The sequence below is a fragment of the Mus musculus genome, chromosome 5 (assembly GCF_000001635.26).
Source record: "Mus musculus strain C57BL/6J chromosome 5, GRCm38.p6 C57BL/6J".
Classification (NCBI taxonomy): Eukaryota; Metazoa; Chordata; class Mammalia; order Rodentia; family Muridae; genus Mus; species Mus musculus.
In genome coordinates, this window is record NC_000071.6 from 76503544 (window position 1) to 76527194 (window position 23651).

The 23651-nt window shown below is 40.4% G+C and overlaps 1 pseudogene across 1 annotated transcript in view; it reads left to right on the forward strand.

Annotated features, from left to right (window-relative positions):
- Gm7271 (predicted gene 7271) overlaps positions 1-13085 on the forward strand; it is a 32552-nt pseudogene extending 19467 nt beyond the window's left edge. The window contains exon 3 of the transcript NR_033501.1: positions 12775-13085. The product of NR_033501.1 is annotated as a predicted gene 7271 (transcript). The remainder of the gene's footprint in view (positions 1-12774) is intronic.
- The last annotated feature ends 10566 nt before the right edge of the window (positions 13086-23651 follow it).

Sequence of the window (23651 nt, forward strand, 5' to 3'; positions counted from 1 at the left end):
GGAGAAGAAGAAGGAGAAGAAGAAGGAGAAGAAGAAGAAGAAGAAGAAGAAGAAGAAGAAGAAGAAGAAGAAGAAGAAGAAGAAGAAGAATAGGAAGGAAAGAGGGAGAAAAGAGACTGTATTCTATGTATATGCTAGCTTAGCCTCAATTATTAGGCTAAGGGAAAATATTGCTCTTTTCTAAGTATTTCAAAGGCATGGAAGATTTTCTCCACAGGATGAGAGTCGAGTGTTGGGAGAGAGAACTACCTGAAGGCACATTCAGTATGATTCCCTTTGGTGGCGATTCCTTTTGGTGGCGATTCTCTGTAATTGTCCTTCAACTGTCAGAAGGATAGCTAGCAGACAGTTGTGACGTGTGCCTTGCAGAACACTGCCTTCAAACCCTGGTATCTCTACACATCATTTATCTCTGTTTTGTAAACAGAGTCTTACTATGTCGCTCAGGCTATCCTGGAACTCTATATGCATCTCATACTGGCCTCAAAATCATAGGCAGTTCCCTCCATCCGCTTTCCAAGAGCTAGGATACGCTGCCATGCTCAACCCAAATATTACTTTTTAAAAAGCATTGGTGTGGCCTCAGCCTCAGCAGCAGCGGTCGCCACCTGGGTTCCGGGACTCCGCGGGACCTAGGAAATTAGTCTGAACAGGTTAGAGGGTGCGCCAGAGAACCGGACAGCCTCTGGGACGGGCGGAAGCACAGAGCCGCTGAGGCAGTACCCTTTGCAGGCTGCAGACAGCCGGCCACCGTCCAGACCAGAGGACAGGTGTCCGCCTGGTTCGGGAGGCGGCCTCAGCCTCAGGAGCAGTGGTCGCCATATTGGTTCCAGGACTCCCTGGAACTTAGGAATTTAGTCTGCACAGGTGAGAGTCTGCACCACAGAAGCTGACAGCTTCTGGGAACTGCCAAAGCAACACAGCTTCTGAGAGAGGCCCTGTTTTGGACCTTCTTCTTCGACCAGGAGGAGGTCCAAAAACAAGATATCTGCGCACCTTCCCTGTAAGAGAGCTTGCCAGCAGAGAGTGCTCTGAGCACTGAAACTCAGAGGAGAGAATCTGTCTCCCAGGTCTGCTGAGAGATGGTAACAGAATCACCAGAAGAACAATCTCTAAACAGAGTCAACTATAACTACTAACTCCAGAGATTACCAGATGGCGAAAGGTAAACGTAGGAATCCTACTAACAGGAACCAAGACCACTCACCATCATCAGAACCCAGCACTCCCACTTCGCCCAGTCCAGGGCACCCCAACACACCCGAAAACCTAGACCTAGATTTAAAAGCATATCTCATGATGATGGTAGAGGACATCAAGAAGGACTTTAATAAATCACTTAAAGAAATACAGGAGAACACTGCTAAAGAGTTACAAATCCTTAAAGAAAAACAGGAAAACACAATCAAACAGGTAGAAGTCCTTACAGAAAAAGAGGAAAAAACATACAAACAGGTGATGGAAATGAACAAAACCATACTAGACCTAAAAAGGGAAGTAGACACAATAAAGAAAACTCAAAGTGAGGCAACACTGGAGATAGAAACCCTAGGAAAGAAATCTGGAACCATAGATTTGAGCATCAGCAACAGAATACAAGAGATGGAAGAGAGAATCTCAGGTGCAGAAAATTCCATAGAGAACATCGGCACAACAATCAAAGAAAATGGAAAATGCAAAAAGATCCTAACTCAAAATATCCAGGAAATCCAGGACACAATGAGAAGACCAAACCTACGGATAATAGGAGTGGATGAGAATGAAGATTTTCAACTCAAAGGACCAGCAAACATCTTCAACAAAATTATTGAAGAAAACTTCCCAAATATAAAGAAAGAGATACCTATGAACATACAAGAAGCCTACAGAACTCCAAATAGACTGGACCAGAAAAGAAATTCCTCCCGACACATAATAATCAGAACAACAAATGCACTAAATAAAGATAGAATACTAAAAGCAGTAAGGGAAAAAGGTCAAGTAACATACAAAGGCAAGCCTATCAGAATTACACCAGATTTTTCACCAGAGACTATGAAAGCCAGAAGAGCCTGGACAGATGTTATACAGACACTAAGAGAACACAAATTCCAGCCCAGGCTACTATACCCAGCCAAACTCTCAATTACCATAGATGGAGAAACCAAAGTATTCCACGACAAAACCAAATTCACACATTATCTCTCCACGAATCCAGCCCTTCAAAGGATAATAACAGAAAAAAACCAATACAAGAACGGGAACAATGCCCTAGAAAAAACAAGAAGGTAATCCCTCAACAAACCTAAAAGAAGACAGCCACAAGAACAGAATGCCAACTTTAACAACAAAAATAACAGGAAGCAACAATTACTTTTCCTTAATATCTCTTAACATCAATGGTCTCAACTCCCCAATAAAAAGACATAGACTAACAAACTGGCTACACAAACAAGACCCAACATTTTGCTGTTTACAGGAGACACATCTCAGAGAAAAAGATAGACAGTACCTCAGAATAAAAGGCTGGAAAACAATTTTCCAAGCAAATGGTATGAAGAAACAAGCTGGAGTAGCCATCCTAATATCTGATAAGATTGACTTCCAACCCAAAGTCATAAAAAAAGACAAGGAGGGGCACTTCGTTCTCATCAAAGGTAAAATCCTCCAAGAGGAACTCTCAATTCTGAATATCTATGCTCCAAATACAAGGGCAGCCACATTCATTAAAGAAACTTTAGTAAAGCTCAAAGCACACATTGCACCTCACACAATAATAGTGGGAGACTTCAACACACCACTTTCACCAATGGACAGATCATGGAAACAGAAACTAAACAGGGACACACTGAAACTAACAGAAGTGATGAAACAAATGGATCTGACAGATATCTACAGAACATTTTATCCTAAAACAAAAGGATATACCTTCTTCTCAGCACCTCATGGTACCTTCTCCAAAATTGACCACATAATAGGTCACAAAACAGGCCTCAACAGATTCAAAAATATTGAAATTGTCCCATGTATCCTATCAGATCACCATGCACTAAGGCTGATCTTCAATAACAAAAAAAATAACAGAAAGCCAACACTCACGTGGAAACTGAACAACACTCTTCTCAATGATACCTTGGTCAAGGAAGGAATAAAGAAAGAAATTAAAGACTTTTTAGAGTTTAATGAAAATGAAGCCACAACGTACCCAAACCTTTGGGACACAATGAAAGCATTTCTAAGAGGGAAACTCATAGCTCTGAGTGCCTCCATGAAGAAACGGGAGAGAGCACATACTAGCAGCTTGACAACACATCTAAAAGCTCTAGAAAAAAAGGAAGCAAATTCACCCAAGAGGAGTAGACGGCAGGAAATAATCAAACTCAGGGGTGAAATCAACCAAGTGGAAACAAGAAGAACTATTCAAAGAATTAACCAAACGAGGAGTTGGTTCTTTGAGAAAATCAACAAGATAGATAAACCCTTAGCTAGACTCACTAGAGGGCACAGAGACAAAATCCTAATTAACAAAATCAGAACTGAAAAGGGAGACATAACAACAGATCCTGAAGAAATCCAAAACACCATCAGATCCTTCTACAAAAGGCTATACTCAACAAAACTGGAAAACCTGGACGAAATGGACAAATTTCTGGACAGATACCAGGTACCAAAGTTGAATCAGGATCAAGTTGACCTTCTAAACAGTCCCATATCCCCTAAAGAAATAGAAGCAGTTATAAATAGTCTCCCAGCCAAAAAAAGCCCAGGACCAGACGGGTTTAGTGCAGAGTTCTATCAGACCTTCAAAGAAGATCTAATTCCAGTTCTGCACAAACTTTTTCACAAGATAGAAGTAGAAAGGACTCTACCCAACTCATTTTATGAAGCCACTATTACTCTGATACCTAAACCACAGAAAGACTCAACAAAGATAGAGAACTTCAGACCAATTTCTCTTATGAATATCGATGCAAAAATCCTCAATAAAATTCTCGCTAACCGAATCCAAGAACACATTAAAGCAATCATCCATCCTGACCAAGTAGGTTTTATTCCAGGGATGCAGGGATGGTTTAATATATGAAAATCCATCAATGTAATCCACTATATAAACAAACTCAAAGACAAAAACCATATGATCATCTCGTTAGATGCAGAAAAAGCATTTGACAAGATCCAACACCCATTCATGATAAAAGTTCTGGAAAGATCAGGAATTCAAGGCCCATACCTAAACATGATAAAAGCAATCTACAGCAAACCAGTAGCCAAACCATCAAAGTAAATGGAGAGAAGCTGGAAGCAATCCCACTAAAATCAGGGACTAGACAAGGCTGCCCACTTTCTCCCTACCTTTTCAACATAGTACTTGAAGTATTAGCCAGAGCAATTCGACAACAAAAGGAGATCAAGGGGATACAAATTGGAAAGGAGGAAGTCAAAATATCACTTTTTGCAGATGATATGATAGTATATATAAGTGACCCTAAAAATTCCACCAGAGGACTCCTAAACCTGATAAACAGCTTCGGTGAAGTAGCTGGATATAAAATTAACTCAAACAAGTCAATGGCCTTTCTCTACACAAAGAATAAACAGGCTGAGAAAGAAATTAGGGAAACAACACCCTTCTCAATAGTCACAAATAATATAAAATATCTCGGAGTGACTCTAACTAAGGAAGTGAAAGATCTGTATGATAAAAACTTCAAGTCTCTGAAGAAAGAAATTAAAGAAGATCTCAGAAGATGGAAAGATCTCCCATGCTCATGGATTGGCAGGATCAACATTGTAAAAATGGCTATCTTGCCAAAAGCAATCTACAGATTCAATGCAATCCCCATCAAAATTCCAACTCAATTCTTCAACGAATTAGAAGGAGCAATTTGCAAATTCATCTGGAATAACAAAAAACCTAGGATAGCAAAAACTCTTCTCAAGGATAAAAGAACCTCTGGTGGAATCACCATGCCTGACCTAAAGCTTTACTACACAGCAATTGTGGTAAAAACTGCATGGTACTGGTATAGAGACAGACAAGTAGACCAATGGAATAGAATTGAAGACCCAGAAATGAACCCACACACTTATGGTCACTTGATCTTCGACAAGGGAGCTAAAACCATCCAGTGGAAGAAAGACAGCATTTTCAACAATTGGTGCTGGCACAACTGGTTGTTATCATGTAGAAGAATGCGAATCGATCCATACTTATCTCCTTGTACTAAGGTCAAATCTAAATGGATCAAAGAACTTCACATAAAACCAGAGACACTGAAACTTATAGAGGAGAAAGTGGGGAAAAGCCTTGAAGATATGGGCACAGGGGAAAAATTCCTGAACAGAACAGCAATGGCTTGTGCTGTAAGATCGAGAATTGACAAATGGGACCTAATGAAACTCCAAAGTTTCTGCAAGGCAAAAGACACCGTCAATAAGACAAAGAGACCACCAACAGATTGGGAAAGGATCTTTACCTATCCTAAATCAGATAGGGGACTAATATCCAACATATATAAAGAACTCAAGAAGGTGGACTTCAGAATATCAAATAACCCCATTATAAAATGGGGCTCAGAGCTGAACAAAGAATTCTCACCTGAGGAATACCGAATGGCAGAGAAGCGCCTGAAAAAATGTTCAACATCCTTAATCATCAGGGAAATGCAAATCAAAACAACCCTGAGATTCCACCTCACACCAGTCAGAATGTCTAAGATCAAAAATTCAGGTGACAGCAGATGCTGGCGAGGATGTGGAGAAAGAGGAACACTCCTCCATTGTTGGTGGGATTGCAGGCTTGTACAACCACTCTGGAAATCCGTCTGGCGGTTCCTCAGAAAATTGGACATAGTACTACCGGAGGATCCAGCAATACCTCTCCTGGGCATATATCCAGAAGATGCCCCAACTGGTAAGAAGGACACATGCTCCACTATGTTCATAGCAGCCTTATTTATAATAGCCAGAAGCTGGAAAGAACCCAGATGCCCCTCAACAGAGGAATGGATACAGAAAATGTGGTACATCTACACAATGGAGTACTACTCAGCTATTAAAAAGAATGAATTTATGAAATTCCTAGCCAAATGGATGGACCTGGAGGGCATCATCCTGAGTGAGGTAACACATTCACAAAGGAACTCACACAATATGTACTCACTGATAAGTGGATATTAGCCCAAAACCTAGGATACCCAAGATATAAGATACAATTTCCTAAACACATGAAACTCAAGAAAAATGAAGACTGAAGTGTGGACACTATACCCCTCCTTAGAAGTGGGAACAAAACACCCTTGGAAGGAGTTACAGAGACAAAGTTTGGAGCTGAGATGAAAGGATGGACCATGTAGAGACTGCCTTATCCAGGGATCCACCCCATAATCAGCATCCAAACGCTGACACCATTGCATACACTAGCAAGATTTTATCGAAAGGACCCAGATGTAGCTGTCTCTTGTGAGACTATGCCAGGGCCTAGCAAACACAGAAGTGGATGCCCACAGTCAGCTAATGGATGGATCACAGGGCTCCCAATGGAGGAGCTAGAGAAAGCACCCAAGGAGCTAAAGGGATCTGCAACCCTATAAGTGGATCAACATTATGAACTAACCAGTACCCCGGAGCTCTTGACTCTAGCTGCATATGTATCAAAGGATGGCCTAGTCGGCCATCACTGGAAAGAGAGGCCCAATGGACACACAAACTTTATATGCCCCAGAACAGGGGAACGCCAGGGCCAAAAAGGGGGAGTGGGCGGGTAGGGGAGTGGGGGTGGGTGGGTATGGGGGACTTTTGGTATAGCATTGGAAATGTAAATGAGCTAAATACCTAATAAAAAATGGAAATAAAATAAAATAAAATAAAATAAAAAGCATTGGTGTGTGTAGAGGAGGGGCAGGTATGCAGGTATGCGTGTAAATGTGCTTGCCCGAGTCTGTGCTAGGCATGAGTGTTGGGGATTTGAACTCAGGTGCTCATTCTTGTACAGCAAGCACTTACCTGATGAGACATTTCTCCAGCCTCTAGTGAGTACAGCTTGGGTTTTAGGTTTTGGGTTTTTTGGTTTTTTGTTTGTTTGTTTGTTTGTTTGCTTTGTTTTGGGTTTTTTGCTTTGTTTGTTTGTTTGTTTTAAATATTGACTATATAAACTAAGGAAATGTTTCAACATCAGGTAACAAAGGCTGGGCAGATCTTAGGAAGGCACCTTCCATTTATTTAGCTGTGTATTAGCAGCTTATATAACTGATCTCACAAAAATGTCACAGTCACCATGCTGTCTAAAATGATGGTCTAACGGGAGGGTCAGATCACATAAATAATTTCCTGGGGTTATAACAGGAACTTAAGTGATCGATGTTCTTGTGTGGGTTGGACCCTGTCAATTTCTTTGTTATTTAGGGCAATGCTTAATGCCATCCCTCCACTCACAGATGCGCTTCACATCAGCCTAGCACACATTTGCTGAGAACTTAGTAGTTGTAATGGATAAACACTAAGAACAAGAAACAAATATCTTAAACTCTTTGCCCTCCAGGCTAGTTAGAAGCTGGGCAATAATGTATTTTGTAAATGGAAATGCATTTTGGACACTACCACAAAGTGTTTTTTATTACAAACAGCAGGGATTGTCATTGTTTTAACACATAATCCAAAAAAAAAATCACTAGAAACAGCATGAGCTACCTCAGTTTTAGGGGTTTTGTCCATATCAGTCAAAGGATTTGATGGGTCTCGTTCCTCTGCCAAAGCTTATTCCACATTGTTAACTTCAAAGTTATCACGTTGGTGAACAGTACAAACCAAAGGGTAAATTAGCTATTCTGTGTTTCCTCCAAAATGGCATGCAGGGCCCACTTCTTAATCCACACAGGGAGAGACATATTAGGTCCCCGAGAATGCTGCAGCTGAGTTTTCTCTCCTCTTCTGTCCTTACCTATATTCTAAAATGTACTGGGAAAACTTGCCAACTACTTTTATGACATTTTATTTGTAAAAATGAAAAGACATGCATGTACCAATGTTGGTTCTGTTTACTTTTTCTTTTCCTTTAATTGAAAATAGATGGTTTTTCCCTCATACACTATATCCTGATTACAGTTTCCCGCCTCTACTCCTCCCAGTCCTTCCTCTCCTCCCCTCTCATCCAAACTCACCCCCCCTTTCTGTCTCTCACTAGAAAACAAACAGGCTTCTGTGGGATAATAATAAAGTAAAAAAATTATCTAAGATTAAAAACAAAACTAACACATCAGAATTGGTCAAAATAAATAAACAGAAAGGGGGAAAAAAGCCCAAGAGAAGGCACAAGAAAAGAGAGACTCACTCATTTGCACACTCAGGAACCCCATGAAAACACTAAGAAGAAACATATATGTAATTATATAATTAATATATTATTATATCATTAATTATAAACTTGATATATAATTAATTATATTAATATAGTAAGAATTAATTAAAAAAAAAACAGGAAGAGCCCTAGCACTATATTATGAGACCAGGAACCTCCAAAGATGCTATTGAGTTTGTCTCCTGTTGGCCGTCTACTGCTGGGCATGCAGCCTACCCTTAAGAGTAGCTTCTTCCCCAGTGAGACTCCCTTGGGGGAAACCAAATTTTCTATAGTATGGTTATCAATTGGAGACTGTCCTTTTGGCTCTGGTGCTGAGCCATGCGTGCTGCCCAGTCTGTGACGTCATCGTGCTGACCCAGAGGGCCTTGTCTTCTTGGTGTCTCTGCCCTCTTTGGCTCTTAACACTTTTTACACCTCTCTTCCTCAGAGTTACCCAAGCCCTGAAGGAAAGGATTTGACCAAGACACCCATTTAGGGCTGAGCAAGACTGATCTATGACTATAGCAAGATATCATTAAGAGTCATCTCATTACTAAGTTTGGGTTGTTTTGTTGTTTGGTTGGTTGGGTTGGGTTGTTTTTTTGTTTTGTTTTTGTATTTTTTGTTTGTTTGTTGTTTTGAACAATAATATTGAGTTTTACCTCAATCTATTTATCTATTTATATTATTTACCTAATCTCAGGTTCTTGGTCACCCTAACAGCGTTAGGTACAGGTTCCATACTGTGGAGTTGGCCTTAAGTCAGACCAGACATTGGTTGGTCATTCCCACAGACTCAGTGCCACCATTGCCCTAGCTTATCTTGCAGCCAGGACACCACTGTAGATCCAAGGGTTTGTGGCTGGGTTGGTGGTTACAATTCTTCTTTGGTAGCATGCGGAGCACCTTCCTATAACAAAGACACTACAAAATAGGAGCAAAGGCTCTGTGTAGGCACCAGCTCAGCTTCTCCATATTCAAAGAGTTGTGTGAGTGTTGTTTTTAGCAATGGGTCCTTGCCATCAGTTGTGGGGAGTAATCTATAGTTTTGTCAATAGCCTGGGTTGTTTGAGGATTCCCATGGGATCCCTCTGGCTAACAAATCAATTTGATGTAACTGAATCTAGTACTGGAAGCTTTATTTAGTGACAAGAGATGGCCAGCTGGGGGTCCATCTCCCCATTATTTGATGATTTAATTTAAATTACCTTCATATATGTGCATGTTTTAGAAAGCTTCTACTGATGAGGTTTCCATACTGTCCACCCACCATGGTCCTTACTTTTAGCTGCCTCTCCCTGTAGCATCCCCTTTGATCCTCCTCCTCCTTCCCTCTCTCCATTTGATCCTCTCATCCCAGTCTCTGCCCCACCTCATCCATAACTATCTCTATTTCTTTTTCCTTGGGAGAAAGAACCATCATCTCCTCATCACCCTCATCTTACTCTTTATCAAACCTCTGTGGTTCTGTGGATCGTGGTTTGGTTATCATTGACTTAAAAGCTAACATCCACATATCAGTGAATACATCCCATAATTATTTTCAGAATCTGGGTTACCTCATTCAGGGTGTGTGGGTTTTTTTTTTTTAATTCATCCACTTACCTGCAGCTTCATGGTTCTGCCTTTTAATCCTCCCTTGTGTAAATGTATCACATTTTCTTTATCCTTTTGTTGAAAGACACCTACATCATTTCCAGTTTCTGGCTGTTATAAATAGAGCAGCAATGACCACGGGACAGCAAGTGTCTCTGTGGTAGGATGAAGCATCATTTGGGTGTACACTTAAGAGTTCTGTTGCTGGATATTGGGATAGATCCATTCCCACCATCCTGAGGATCTGCCACACTGATTTCCACATAACTTGTACGTGTTTGCATTCCCACCAGCAATAAATGCGTGTTCCCCTTGCTCCACTTGCTCGAGAGCATGAGCTGGTACTTGTGTTATTGATCGTAGCCACTATGTCAGGTGAAATCTCAATGTACTTTTGACTTGCATTTCCCTGATAATTAAGGATATTGAATGTTCCTTTAAGTGTTTCTCAGCCATTTGAATTTTCACTTTTGAGAATCTTCTGTTTAGATCTGTACCCCTGTTCTAATTGTGTTATTTGTTTTGGCTTTTTTTCAATATCTAATATTTTTAATTCTTTATATATTTTGGATATTAGCCCTCTACTGATATATAGTTAGTAAAAATATTTTCCTGTTCTGTAGGCTGCCACTTTGTCCAAATGACAGTGCCCTTTGCTGTGCAGATGCTTCTCCATTTCATGAGGTCCAATTCATTAATTGTTGATCTTGGTGCCCATGCTAACTGTGTTCTGTTCAGAAAGATGTCTCCAGTGCCAATGAGCTCAAGGCTATTCCCTACTTTCTCTTCTAGCAGGTTCAGTGTATCTGGTTTTAAGTTGAGGTCTTAAATTTATTTGGATTTGAGTTTTGTGTAAGGTGATAAGCATGAGTCTACGTGGATTCTTCTACATGCAGCCATCCAGTTTGACAAACATTGTTTCTTGAAGGTGTTGTCTTTTTCTGGTATGTATTTCTGGCTTCTTTATTAAAAAAAAAAAGTAAGGTGTTAATTTATGCCTGGATCTTCAATTCAAATCCATTGATCAACCATGCTATTTTGTTACTATAGCTCTGTAGTACATTTTGAGGTCAAGGACAGTGATACCTCCAGTAGTTCTTTTATTTAACTCATTATTGTTTTAGCTAGCCTGCTGTGTCTCTGTCTCTTTCTCTCTTTGTGCCTATCTGTTTCTCTCTCTCTCTCTCTCTCTCTCTCTCTGTGTGTGTGTGTGTGTGTGTGTGTGTGTGTGTTTCTATATAAAGCTAAAGATTGTCTTTTCAAGATCTGTGAAGAATTGTTTTGGGAATTTTGATGGGGATTGCATTGAATCTGTAGATTGTTCTTGGTGGGATGGCCATTTTTACAATATTAGTCCTACTGATTCATAAGCACGCAAGATCTTTCCATCTCCTGATGTGTTCTTTAATTTCTTCCTCTGCTGTCCTAAAGTTTTTATTATACAAGTCTTTACTTGTGGGTTAGAGTTACCTGGAGAATTTATATTATTTAAGAGTATTGTAAAAGGTGTTGTTTCGCTGATCTCATTCTCTGTCAGCTTGTTGGTTTTTATATAGGGAAGATTGTAATTCTAGGTGCTGAAATCTGGAATTGTCTTTGCTGGGTGTGTGCTTTGTTCTTTAGCTTCTGTTGCCCTCTCTGATGCTCAGGAGAGGGTGGTGGCAGAGTGTTGCCTGGTAGGAAATTCTTCTGGGATCCTGAGAGGTGTGGCCATTAAGGTTTCTGATTAAAATATGTTCCTAGGTATTGGGAGTTGACACTTAGGAAAAGGATGTGTTAGGGAGGGTTGATGGGGAGGGAGGAAAGCAAGGTGTTCTGTAGGAGGAATGTGGGGCCTTGTGCTCACAGATGAAGCACCAGGGGGAACTGGGAATGTTAAACACACAGGGGTATCTCTTCAAAGGGAAAGATGGATACCTGTTTTCTGCTGGCAGTGGATATGATTAATAGCCTGGTGACATTTGTACTATCTGTGTGTCCCAAGACCACATCCTCCCCTAGACAGTTATCTTGCATTTGTTTCCTCAGTTAATCTATAGGACCTATGTTTGTGAAAGATGTTATTTGAACTTTACAAAAAGTTTCAATAGAGTCATGTCTTAAGCTTTGTTGTACACATGGAATTGAGTTCATTATAACTTGGAAACATTTTACCAAATTGTCTAAAATAAACTACTGGAGGTCAGACTCTCAATATTTGAACCAACCCTGGCTACTGAGCCATGTTCTGCTGAATTGCCTTCTTGCCTCCAGGATAGTCACCAACAGTTTTCCTCTAGGATCTATGGAGAGGCGGAGTGTGAGGAGAGGCCACAACAGCTAGTGTGCTACAGAGTTGAGGATGAGACTGGGGGTTGGATATGGAGGAGGGGGGTTGGGGAGTGAAGATCTGAAGCTCCCCCACCTGCTTGGCTGGCAGGTTCCCAGGGGATGCCTGCTGTAGCTGGGGACTGGGATAAAGCATTGAATGTGGACATAGGGGTTGGGGGCGGAGTGGAAGATCTGTGATGCAATGGAGATGGGAGGAGGTGCTCTGCTTCAGAGCTGGGGATAAGACCGAGGGCTGGATTCAGAAGAATGGAGGGAAAGGTGAAGAAGATCTGCAGTTAGCCTACCTGCTTCCCTGGCTGGGGTGGCCTGTGGGTTCCCAGGACTCCTCCTGGAGTTGGGGTAAAGCAATGATTGTACCGCTGATTTTAAGAAGTAAGTCGACTTGGGCACTCCTAGCTTTGGAAAGCTGATCTGTAGATGTTGGAACTATGTCTGAGAATGATACGGACAGTAGACACAGTCAGCAGAGTATGGGAATCCAGGCATTGGCCTCGAGTAAAAAGTAAATCAGGTCCCTCTTTCTCTTCTAGGACAATCCATTTTTTGATCTGCACTTCAAGAAAGTCTACAGCTTGGAGGCCTACAGCTGTGCCTCTAAGTACTCCTTTGCTCGAACGGTGAGCAGGCTGAACCACGTGTATCTTAAGAAGGACTTACACATGGTCAACTTTGATTCTACTTACATTAACGATGACTCCATTTGGTCCTCCAACAACAAGGACTGCCTGGTCCTCATGAGAATATGCTTTTACGCTTTCAATCTTGTGTGCTTGTCCTTGTGTCCCCTGCCACTTTGAAGATGTAACCCAAAGCCCTTCATCCGCATCTGAAGAAAATGGCTCACCAAGTAAATACTGACAGTCAAAAGTTTGTTTTGCCTCTTCACCGATGGGTGTTATTTATACTAAAATTAAAAAAAGGCTTTGGGAATGGAAGTAAAATGTGCTTTAGTGCAACCGTTCAACAGTTGAGACTCTGTAGGTCCACTGTGTTCTTTACTAACTTTGGAAAGTGTTGCATGGTTTGAGCTAAATTAGAATCAAGAAAAACTTTAAAATAGATCCTGGGTCCATAAATAAGAAGATTTCATCTTTTCAAGATATCAGTTCTGTTCAAAACGTTTTTCAGATCCAAGAGAACTCCTCTGAAAATTCTTTTTAATGATCTGTGTTGTAAAACTAGAAAAATCCAATCTAATTCATTCAGAACTGCAAGCAGATCAAAATATGAAAACAAGCAAACAAAAATAACCTTAAAAATAAGTATAAAGTTGGAAGACTCAGACTCATGCTTCCTCCTTTTGAAACTCACTCCAAAACTATTATAATTAAAACAGCATGGTATTAGCGTAAGCATAGCCCCAGATCATATCGCTATCTAGTTCATCCGAGGGAGAAGGAATAATCTCTCCAACCAAGGAGGCTGTGATAACTGAACATCCATACAAAGGAACTGAGCTGAACATGTACCTCACACCCGCTATAAAACTTTAAATAAATCAATAACCTACAGATAGAAACTAAAGCCATAGGTTACTAGAATGAAATATAAGGGTAAACCTTAAGGACTTTGGGGTTGACAATGGGTTTTTATAAACCTAAAAATCATAACTAAAAAAGAAAAGAAAAATAACTAAACCAGATTTCACTAAAAGAAAAGTTATCTTTGCACCAAAGGGCGTTATCAAGAAATTGAAAACAAGCCTTGGAGGGGAACAAAAACCTATGCCTTCAAATTATCTGTCTGAAAAAGACTTAATACCCACCCATACACAGAGGGAACTCAGTGACACAAAACAACCTTGTTTAAAAATAGGCAAAGGATATTGACAGCTCTTTCTACAAATACACAAACAACCAATGAGCATGAGAAAGATGTTTAGCACCACTAGTTAATCAGGGAAATGCCAATCAAAACCCAAGTGTCAGGTCAGTTCTGCTTTCACATTTACTAGGATGACTATGTCTTTAAGAAACAAACGTGGGAGAGAAGAGTGAGTGAGTCTCATTGCTGCTGGGATGTAGATACTACTGCCATGTAAGAAATGGGTGTGATGGTACCCTGGAGCAAGCTACTCCCAACATATGAGAACTAGCCCCAGGGAGTCATGGGACCAGAGAAAAGATGCAGGATTAAATCCTTACCCAGGATTGCAGAATACAACCTACTGTGGACTTATTGGCATAGATGTAAGTCTTGATGGACAGGGTACCATTCTGATCCCTGCCATTTGGGTGAGGACAAAAGTGAATTCAATTAAGCTGGAATGTACCTTATTAAGTCACACTCAGTACTAAAGTGTCCCTTAAAGTATTGGTATTGATGGCCACATCATTCTGAATTCAGTCATAAAACACATATTATTACTCTAGTGACTTATTTATTTATACTTTCTGGGAAGCAAAGAGAAAACTGAGCAGTGAATTTCAAGGGCAGTCGGGGAAGTGTACAATTCAGGATGGCTCATTCCACACGGGCCTTTCCTTAAGAGCTGTTACCAAATGACTCAAAAGTTTGCCCCTCGGTGCAGACCCAAGCAAATTTAAAACAGCGATTTGAATGGGTTGTTTGTTGCTGGCGAGGATGTGGAGAAAGGGGAACACTCCTCCATTGTACAACCACTCTGGAAATCAGTCTGGCGGTTCCTCAGAAAATTGGACATAGTACTACCGGAGGATCCCGCAATACCTCTCCTGGGCATATATCCAGAAGATGTCCCAACCGGTAAGAAGAACACATGCTCTACTATGTTCATAGCAGCCTTGTTTATAATAGCCAGAAGCTGGAAAGAACCCAGATGCCCCTCAACAGAGGAATGGATACAGAAAATGTGGTACATTTACACAATGGAATACTACTCAGCTATTAAAAAATGAATTTATGAAATTCCTAGGCAAATGGATGGACCTGGAGGGCATCATCCTGAGTGAGGTAACACATTCACAAAGGAACTCGCACAATATGTACTCACTGATAAGTTGTATTCCAATATAACATTATAAGTTGTATACCAACATAATAAGTTGGCTTATAACTATGGTGGCAGCATTCTTTGTAATATGAAAAGAAGAAAACATCAAGTGTCCATTAAAAGATGAAGATGAATGAATTAACAAAATATGGTATAGCCAAATAATGGGGTATTATTCAGCATTACAAGGGAAAAAAGTTTTGATGCATGCTGCAATGTAAATAAACTTTGAAAGCGTTGGGCTAAGCTAAATAATCCATGGATGAAAGGACAATTATTGCATGACTTGACTTTATGAGACATTTGGAGTAGATGAATTCAGAGACAGACTAGAGGAAAAGCTAACAGACTAGAGGAGAAAAGAATGGAGACATTTATTAATTGCTATACAGCTTCTGTGACGAAAAAGTTTTAAAAATGGTTGTGTAACACGGCAAATGTGACTAATACTGCCACCTTCTCCTGCCACCTTCTTGTACATTAGAAATGGTTAAACTGGTCAGTATAATGTTATATATTGAACATAACTAAAGATGAGTGGTGAACAAACAATATATACTACATATGCTAAATGGGTAGGATATATGGTAAATGAGCTGGAAAATAATAAAGATATAAAAGAATATCTTTGAGTCTACTAGAGAGAAAATATGTAAACTCTGCACAGATTAAGAGTAAGGGAAACTTTCCTTGCTATTACTCAAAATCCAGAAACAGGGTAAATAATATTAACTATATAAATTAAAAAATAATATTGACTATATTGTATATATGTCTGTATGCATATATACACATATATGTATACACACACACACATATATATATATATTGCAAAACCAAAACAAATTGCAACTTGTATAAGCATGTGTATATGTACTCCTAAAGTTGAAGAGATTTTTAAAAGACCAGCAACAAATTAGAAAATATATGAGCAGACAGTTCATAGGAAATGAATTGCAAATGACACTGGGAAGCTTAAAAAGATGCTCAGCCCTATCCAGGAGAGAATATATATATATCACATTATATCTGTGAGCTGAGCTTGCTTCTTGTCCTACAGGAAAAAGCCCAAAATATTGATAGTGTTTCATTGAGGTGGAAAATTAGTCCTCGTATTTATTACTGCATAGAAAAAGTCCACACCGTGTTTCAAATTGTGTGTGTCTATGTATGTGATTACTCTTCAATGTGGTGATCTCGATTCCAAAGATTTATTGGAGCAACTACAAAATGACATGTACACAGGCATATGTTGTTAGCAAAATGTGCACATGAACTCAAGTATCCAACACTGGAAGATTAATAGAACAAAAACTATTATATATAAAATAGGATAGTATACAGGAGAAAATAGAGTCTGGGGGTAGATAATTAGAAGCAGAGGATCTTGTTCTTATTAATTAAAATTATTGTTTATTTTTAAAATAGACGTTTTTGTTACTAAGACTTAAAATATCGTTGTTGATCATTTGAAAGATAGTTACCATTTCAGTTGCTTCTTAAGTATTTTTTATAATTTGTATACTAATTCTTTTTTATTTATTATTATTATTTTTACATATTCACTTTACATCCCACTCACTGCCACCCTCCTGACCACCCCCCACACACACAATCCTTCCCCCATCCCTATCCCCTTCTCCTCCGAGCAGGTAGGGGCCCCTTGGGTACCCCCCACCTTGAAGCAGGGAATATTATATTATATGAATACATATGTGGGTTCTTCAGTTTGGCTTTCAGTTTTAAGGAGGAGTCAAGAATTAGAGAAGCTGCTGGGCGTGGTGGCGCACGCCTTTAATCCCAGCACTTGGGAGGCAGAGGCAAGCGAATTTCTGAGTTCAAGGCCAGCCTGGTCTACAGAGTGAGTTCCAGGACAGCCATGGCTATACAGAGAAACCCTGTCTCGGAAAAAGAAAAAAAAGAAAGAATTAGAGAAGCCATTAATTATTAAGTCCTGGCTTCTTGGGTCCTATTGCTTCTTGAGTTTCTTGGTTAGTTGTCTCAACTACATACAATACGTGGTAGATAACTGCATGGACTAGTTACTGTACATAGCATGTTGGTTCCTGGGCTTCTTGCTGCAGGTTGTGAGGCAGAGTTGTGCTTTTGCATATTATCTGGTCATTGTCAGAATACTCCAAAATATCTTAGTTGTGGTGGTAGTGACACCTATGTATATTTGTCAAAATCCAGCAAAACATACTCAGAGATTGAGGTGGTTTGAACGAGAATACCTTTAAGCTCTTGTGTTTGAATGTTTGTCTCCAGTATGTTGAACTGTTTGGGAAAGATTAGGAGGTGTGGCCTTGTTGGAGGAGGTGTGGCCTGTTGGCGGAGGTATGTCACCAGGGAGTAGATTTTTAGGTTTCAAAAGTACACCCAGCCAAATCTCTTCTCTCTCTGTCTGTCTCTGTCTCTGTCTCTGTCTCTCTCGCTCCCTCCCTCCCTCCCTTCCTCTCTCCCTCCCTCCCTCCCTCACTCCCCCCCCCCCACTTACTTGCCACTATCTTACAGCTAAGGTGTAAACTCTCAGCTATTGGTCTAATCATACCTGTTGTAGACTCTTTGATATTGAACCCCCAAATAAATGTTTCCTTTTAAATTGCCTTGGTCATGATGTCTCCTCACAGCAGAGAACAGTAACTAAGACAGAGACACAATAAAAACATAAAATCTTTTTTTTTAAGTGTATACATTCCCTAGATCTGTTCACCGATACCCTGAAGCAAGCAGGTCAATCAATAATGTTGAACATGCAGCTTATCACGGGGAGTGGAGTGCAGATACCCCTGCGTTCTGTTCTCTTGGAGAAACTCATGACCACCTAGCTGGTGAGGATGCTTGACCACACACGCTTTCTTAAAGATCAACAGATCTAGGAAACGCATGCTGCTTTTGAAAACAGAAGCTCATGTTAGTGGATTTATAATAATATTTGCAACTAAAATGTAGCAGCCTGAGGTTTCTTCTTCTTTGATTTTATGTGCTTATATTCTCTCTCTTATCCTTGTCTCTTAATGACATTAATATTTGGCATATGATTTATCTACTATACTTCCCTAACAAAGCCAAAGTATTTACAATGTTAATTCTTACTAATATTTATACATCTGGGTATAAGTTTTGGAGCACTTCCTCACGGTTCAGTGCTAGTTATTGTTGCTCATGCCATGTTTCTCTCATCCAGCTGTTCCCAGGCACTCTATATCTCTTTATAAGAAACAGATAACTCACATGATCCTCTACTTGAATTTCTTTTCTGGCTCTGCCACATCTGCTTCACTTGTTATTTGGGATTGTTTTCTTCCTGGAAATGCTCCCTTCTCTGCTGTCCTCTTAGTACAGCTCCTCTCAGAAAAGGGAAGCCCAACATATCCTGTCACGTTTCCTCTATTCATCCATGTCTAACAATCACAATGATGGCAAGTAGATTTTTAGTATTATAAGATCCAAGGACTTACACGTGGCCAAAGGCATAAAGGAGAAGCCTATTTTTCAAGGAACTTTCAAATTTCTGTTCATGTCAGATCCACTAGCAACCAGTCGGTGAAAGCAAGCAAGTCAAGGTCAAAGTCTGAAATGGGGGGTACACTCCACCTACCGGGGGATGGAGCCAAGACTGTGAGCATACACCTTTGCTTTCTTGGACAAAATTTGGGCCAGTAGATTATTAATTGACACAATTACTTTCCAGATATTATAGAGCTGCATAAATAAATATTTCTCTTACAACAATAGTTATAAAATTCTCTGTCCCCAAAATCCTATTGAAAGGAAGTATCATATATGCAAATAGAGAGAGGAGAGAAGAAGCTGGAAGGAGACTTTGTAAAATGTAGCCGTCAGCTTGGGCTAAGAAAAATAAGGGAAGTTGTTTCTTGGATACAGAGTTTCAGTTTTGCAACAGAGGACTCTTCTGAAGTGGGTGTGGTAACATCACACAATATTATAAATTATATCATTGTATTTTTTTTTCTTGAGACAGTGTCTCACTCTGTATCTCAGCCTGGCCTTGAACTCACAGAGATCTGCCTGCCTCAGCCTCCTGAGGGCTGGAATTATGGTAGGTGACTCAGCACACAATAAATGTACTCAAAACCTCCATCAAACTCTATGTAAAAAGGCGACTAAATTGAGGCCAGGTGTAGTTATGCATACATTAATCCCAGAACTCTGGAGGCAGAGGCAGAAGGCCAGCCTCATCTACACAGATAGTTCCCAGTCAGCATGACTTCGAAGTGAGACCTTATCTCCAAAAACAAACAAACAAAAAAAACAACAAAAAAAAAGTTTTTTAAGTGATTAAAATTGTTAGATTTTTTTTTTTTCGAGACAGGGTTTCTCTGTGTAGCCCTGGCTGTCCTGGAACTTACTCTGTAGACCAAGCTGGCCTCGAACTCAGAAATCTGCCTGCCTCTGCCTCCCAAGTGCTGGGATTAAAGGTGTGCACCATTCGTTACATAAATTCTAACACACTTAAAAAAAATTGAAAAAGAAAACACCACAAATAAAACAATGTATTGTGATTTCAATTTTTTTTTCTACCATTAACCAAAAGATCAGTTAACAGAAAAACTGTAAGTTCCCCTAAAAGTTAACATTGCTGAGACTATTAAGGCAGTAAAAACATATAACAAGTGACTCCCCACCTGAGTGGATACTGATACACAAATGGAGCCTATAATTTTAAATTTCCAGATGAGGAAATGAGGAGCAGAAGGATCAAATAACTCTCCTTGTGTCTGCTGACTCGCTAAAGGCTCAAACCAAAGCGGAACCCACACCTCTGTGATGTCACAGACTTTCTACCCTGTGTACCTTTCACGGGCTCTTGTTCGGTCTTGTTTTGTTTTTCCCACTTACATCACGCTTTAAAAAAAAAAGTTTTATATTTTTAAAGTAAAATTTGCAGAAAAGTAAATTCATAATGATCAGAACCAGCTTATTTCTACCCCACTCTTGGATTCTTTCTAGATAACTAACATTTTATTGATGTTTTGTTCGGATAGTGAGATTTTGTGCAGGTCTCATTCAACCATCCTAGCTGGGAGGATGTGTTATACAGGCCAGGCTCTGATTGTCTCCTAACTATGGGCTGGTCCATCTCACTGTTTAATTCTCTATGTTGGCTCACTCCTGACTTTCAGTATTTTTTCCTGAAAGACTCTAGAGTCTGTGGGGAAAGGGTTGCAAGCTCTAACAGAACTACTAGATTCCTATACCACCCCAAGGCAACTGTAATCTTTAGGGCGCATCTCACCTCTCTCCTCGGAAGGCTAAAGTCCCTTATTAAAGGTAAAGGCTAATTCCTAACCTACCTGGTTAAGAACAGACCTATCTTTGTGCAGTTTAAATGCCGTGTTCCAGAAAGGTACTTTCTATTGCTTAAATGTGGGTTTATGGGAGATCACATCCTCCAGTTGTAATATACAAACAAATCATAATTTAATATGCCTTGGGATGATGGAGGAATATAAGCTCAACATATTTAGCAAACTTAACATGAAATCTAAAAAAAAAAACCATGAAATCTGATTTTCAATAAAAATTAATATGTTGGCTTGCTTCCATTTCTAGGGAGTGAGTGTGGGCTTGCCAGTGGTATCATTACCAAGTTTCCCGTGTGCAGAGTAGATCAAGTGCTGAACCCTGTGTCTGACCCAAGTGTGACTGAAGACAGAAAGTCTAGAGGGGCATGTTACAGAGAAATCCAGGAAGGATGTGGGAAGGCTGGGGAGTGGTTAGATTTGGCGTGCATCTTGGTGGTAGAACAGGTTTTCTAGAGTCACCAGATGTAGAGTGTGAGAGATAGGAAATCCAGGATCGACTCAGGCAGCTGAAAATATGGAGAAACCATTACCTCAAAGAGACACTGAGGGACCAGCAGTTTCTGTTTCCTTGAGTAGCACTAAGTCCTTCAAGTTTCATCTCTCAGTCTAGATACCTGTTGCAGTGGCCAGCCACTGGTGTCAGCTAGCATCTCTCAAGGATGATATGACAGCAACGTGCCTCTCTCACTCCCTGGTATGTCGTTGCAGACAATGCTACAGCTTGGGACGTCTGCATGATTCATCCCTGTAGTCACACGAAGGGTGAAATGGTGACCAGTGGCAGGGGAAGCAACAGATCAACACTTCTCTTTTTTCAGTTGTGTAGAATAGTAAGATGATCTCTGAGGTTCTCAGAAAGTACCACAACCATCATAGCTCACTGTGAAAGCCAGAGGGTCTCTGGGGTAGCAGAGCCACACAGCGGACTGTGCCTGAGCTCCTGCCTCAGTGTTTAACCATAAACGGAACAGAAGCCCAAGGGCTAAAGATGCTCCAAGCAAAATTCATAGCCTGGAAACACCATCTACAAAGTCGAATAGAAAGGTAATGGGATTTTGAAATTTAGAGTGAAGACATTGTGTAGACTCTAAAGGGGCTCTGGCCAACTCAAGCGTGGCAAACACGGCTCTGGCTGGCCTTGCCCTTCTCCCCCATTCCCTCTGCCTTGCCAAACTGAAAGATTACATTCCTGCAGCTAGCCACCAAGGTCTATTTCCTTATTTGGCCACTTCCTCCTCCTTCTAAGGCTGACTACCAAGACACAGCTATCAAAATATTGAAGTCCAGCCATCAAAAGCCTCTCTTGGCTCCTCTAATTAACATGCCCAATTAAAATTAAACACCTCGTTCTAACAGGAGGTTTCCCCTTTACCTTTAGAAGCCACTATGTCCCATGCACTCTGCCTCCTTTCCATTCTGAGACAAATACCCCTCCTCAGTCTCCTTTGTCCCTTCCTCCTCTCCCTCATCGTCTATCTCCTGTGTTTGTCTCTTATCCCTGTCCTCTGTCCCTCTGGGATAAATACATCTCCTTTGTGCTGAGAACTTGGTCTTGGAGTCCTGAGCCCATACTTTTCCTGTCATATTTCACACTCTTAAACTCTCAGAATTTTCTCTACTTCGATGTCTCTCTCCTTTTGACACTGAAGAACAGTCTCCCCATGTCTTGAAACATCGCAAAGAAACTTGCTTCAAAGTATAACTCTATCTCCTTCACTTCCCGTTCCTATCACGTTTCTTCCTTGTTGCCTCGATTCCATAATCAAGTTATCCCAGCCCAGCCTTTGTGAGAAACAGCAAGCCCTGCTCTAGAGAAAGCTACAGCAAAGGTTCCTCCCTTCTAACAACTGGGACCTTTTGCAATGGATAGTTCTTTGCTGTGAAGGGCTATCTTTAATGTTATAGATCGTTCACCACCAACTCTGGCTTGTATCCACTAGATGTCAGCAGACCTCTTTCAGTAATGACAACCAAAAATGTCTCAAAACATTGTCAAATGTCCCTCAAGGACTGAAAATCACCTGAGGTTGATACTCACCAAACTATGCTAACTCAAAGGATACTGCAAAAATGGGCTAATATGTGCCAATATGAACAAGTGGAATGTATGAAAGTATGAAGTCAGAAAAATAAATACAGGTGTAAGGCTGGCCAGAGGAAGCAGATGACATCAGCCGACTTGCCATTCAATGTTTTGGCAAGGACGGGAGGAGTAAATTTTAACACACAGCCATTGTGCTTCCTAGATGTGGCTAAGATGCCAGAACAGTGCTGAATGGGTTCTGAGAGTCAGAAGGATGGTAAAGCGGGAGGGTCAGAATGAACTCACTCTGTCAAGAATAAAGAAGAGTGACTGGATTCTTTCCCAGAATAATGACAGAATGAACTTAATGCAAAGTATGTTGCCCAGAAGGGATCTCATACAAGTTGCCCTACTACCCAACCTTTTGCCCCAACAGATCTGAAGGCTTGGGATCTATGATGGCTAGAAGCACCTTGTGAAATCTCCAGAAAACCACAGTAAGAGTTGTCACACAGGTCCTCACTGCTCTGCAAGACATGCTTTCTGAAGCAGGGAACAATTCTCTACTGGGAAAACAAGGGTCATCTCTCATGAGGTGGATATATTATTAGTTCCACCAGTTCCCCGGTGCAGTTTTAGAAACAACCTGTTGAAGTATGAAAATGGAATAGAAAAGTCGACCAGGTTCAGGAAACACACATAATTTCAAGAATGGATAGTTCAGACTCCCCCCCCATCATTTACTTTCAAGACATCATTTTGGTATCTCTTCTGCAACTCACTTCCCTAGCCACATAGGAGTTCTTTATGTCTACCAAATACATAATGAAGGATTTGATCTGCCTCATAGATAGGTTGACACATCACACTAACTGGTCAGTAACATTGAATTCCTAGTGCATGTCACTCTCACTTGGGGATAGCTCTTAGGAATACTCAGTATACCCAGGGAATCTTTCCTTTCAGCAGAGCTTGTATCAACACACTTTATTATTCAATTTTATATAAAGGAAGAAGTGGCCTGAAGTAAGATGTTTTTATCTCTCATTAATTCAGCCAATATCCACAATCATCAACACTATA